Source organism: Falco rusticolus, chromosome 5 (genome assembly GCF_015220075.1).
Source record: "Falco rusticolus isolate bFalRus1 chromosome 5, bFalRus1.pri, whole genome shotgun sequence".
Classification (NCBI taxonomy): Eukaryota; Metazoa; Chordata; class Aves; order Falconiformes; family Falconidae; genus Falco; species Falco rusticolus.
The window spans coordinates 14,293,890-14,296,524 of record NC_051191.1 but is presented as its reverse complement, the minus strand read 5'-3'; the positions used below and the strand labels follow the sequence as shown (position 1 = coordinate 14,296,524).

The window sequence follows — 2,635 nt, the reverse complement described above, 5'->3', positions numbered from 1 at the left end:
GAGGACGCTGCGGGCTGTTCCTCCCCTGGGGATGCCGTTGGCTGCACCTGCCTTGGGCTGGCAGGGATAGTCTCTACCTGGCCTTGCTCCCTCCACAGTGCAGGTGCTGGAGGGGGCTGGGGGGCACGGCCTGGCTGTGTGCAGGAGCTGCTGCGGCAGGAGCTGGACAGGCCAGGGAAAGGTGAAGGGGAAGAAGTCCAAGGCCATGTGGCTAGCAGCTGCCTCCTGCTGCAGGCACCAGAGAGCCTGCTCCTGCGGGTGAGGAAGGATCCACCTCTGCAGCCCACAGCAGGCCTGGCTGCCAGCGTGCACAGCAGAGTCTGTGCGTAACCCAAAGCTTATTGTGGCTTCCTGGCATACAAGGGAGCGTTACGTGTCTAGGAGGCCTTGTCTTGTGAGGAAGAGCTTGAGACACCCACAGGTCACCATAAGTGGAAGACAGACGAGTGATCGGGAGGAGAGAAGGAGAAAGAAGCATCTAAAATGTTACATTTTCACAGCGGTACCAAAAGTGAGAGCTGTGAGTCCCAGGTCCGTGGAACCCTGTCTCCTCTCCGTTGTGTCGCCGGCCCTCCCTGCCACTCCTCTGTGCTGCTGTGATTTGTGTGTGTGTGTGTGGTGGGGACCAAAGCTGCTCTTACTGCTGCCCCTCCTCTGCTGGACAGGGAAGACAAGATACAACAAAAAGCTCAGGAGTTGGCGTAAGGAAGGGGAGGTCACTCGGCCATTACCTTCATGGGCATAACAGGCTGAACTTGGGGAAATGAGTGTGACTGATCAGCAATCAAATCAGAGCAGGAAAATGAGCAATAAAAGCATTTCTTCAAAACACCTTCCATCCAGCCCTCGCTTCTACTGGGCCTAACTTTACTCCCCATTTCCCTGTCTTCTCCTCCCTGCAGGGGGATGGGGAACGGCAGCTGTGGTCATTGATCACACATTGTTTCTTCTTGTTTCTTCTTTCTCCTTCTTTTCCTCCTCCTTCCCAAACCTTGCCATACAAACCCGTCGTGTTTTGATTCCCTGTAGCTCTCCATCCTATTATTCTGTCCTGCTTGCTCTTCCATTCTGCCGTTATGTGTCCTTCTGTTGCTCCCTTCTCTTTTACTCTCTCCACTTCTGTCTTGCTCCCTCTCCTTCTCCCCTTTCCTTCATCCTCCGTCTCTGTCCTGCAGCCCAGCGTTGGTTTTCCCTTTACATCTCTGTCCTCATCTGTATCCGTATCTTTTTTAGGTTTTCTTCTTTTTTTCTCCCCCTCACGCCTGCCTCCCCCCAATTTCTCTGGTCTGTTCCCTGGCGTTCTTTTCCTCCCTGCACCTGTACATGCTGCTGAGGGTCCAGGGAGATGTCTGGAGGTTGGGGGGGGGGGGCACCTCAGGAAAGTCTGTGTCCAAAGAGGTACTTACTACTGTGGAATTCCTGACTGCCCCCAGGCATGGGAATCTCCCAAGGCAACGCCCCAACTGACCTTTTCTTGGTGGTTTTTAAAGGCGACACCGTGAAAGGATGGGGTAAGAAAACCTGATGCCCTGAGCACATCATTTCCAGAGAAACATGTTGCTTATACACCTTCATTTGGGGGAAGGACAGGTGCGTACATTAAGTGTTGACTTGTTTCAGTGCAGCTGTGCTTTGATTAAGAGGAACAACCTTCTTTTTCTTGTTGAGAGTTAGGGGTTGCTTTTTCTGAGAATTCTGCATGTCTGTTCAACAGTCATTGATCTGCTGCATGCTTTTCCCTCGAGGAAAAGGACCATATCTCAGTCTTATTTATTCACTGTTGCTCTCTCCATTGTAGAACAAATGTCTTGCCATAGGGCTCTGGTGCTTCCAAATGGCGGCTTGGTTGTCTGCATAATGTATCTGTAGTCCCGTCTCACGGAATGCGTTAATGGTGTTACAAATTATAAATACGGTAGCTTCCTGCCATAGGAAGACAGTGTGTTGGGTTTGAAACCTTTGGGTAGGACAGAAGGAGGTTGCCACGCTGGGTCAGTAGTGAGTGTTGGCACGTATTGTCTGATCTAGAGTTGATGTCTATCACCACTTTAGCTCTAGAATTGCTCTGAGACCCAGGGAACTCCAGTTCCCTTAAGCTGCAACCTTGGCACTTTTCCAAGCAGTGGAATGAAATTCCTGTCACAAGCTCTAAGGCAGCTTAAGGACAAGGGGGCACAGTTTGAGTTTTCTTCCATGTAGGCGTCAGGGAGGTACAGTTCTGAGCTTAATACTTAATACTGCTACTAGGAGATGCTTTCAAGTGAGCTGAGTGTGGCTCTGGATACCCAGAGCTGGACAGGGTTAGCAAATGCTGATGTAGAGTTTTGGTGGTAAACTTGACCAGCCTGTCTTAACGAGCAGGCATGTTCTTTGTTCACAAGCACTGTTTGGTCCCACCTAGGCATCTTGAAATTTTCAAGGGCTGTGGTCCCGTGGTCACATCTTGCTTTGGTCACAATGAACTGTGTGCGATGTGCAGATTTGCTTTTTAAGGAACATGCTGTGGTTATATTTTCTCTGTTTGGCTTTGCGTTGGGGAAATAATGTAACAGTTACAGCTGAACTGAAGGAGCGCAATACCTGATGTGGCAGAGAAGGAGATGTGTTTTACTACTTTTTTGGTGTGCGTCAGTTT

At 50.3% G+C, this 2,635-nt stretch overlaps 1 non-coding gene across 1 annotated transcript; it reads left to right on the top strand.

Annotated features, from left to right (window-relative positions):
- The first annotated feature begins 1,990 nt into the window (after positions 1 to 1,990).
- On the top strand, positions 1,991 to 2,075 carry LOC119149490. The gene has a single exon (XR_005104723.1). It is a non-coding gene; the product is annotated as a small nucleolar RNA SNORD45 (small nucleolar RNA).
- The last annotated feature ends 560 nt before the right edge of the window (positions 2,076 to 2,635 follow it).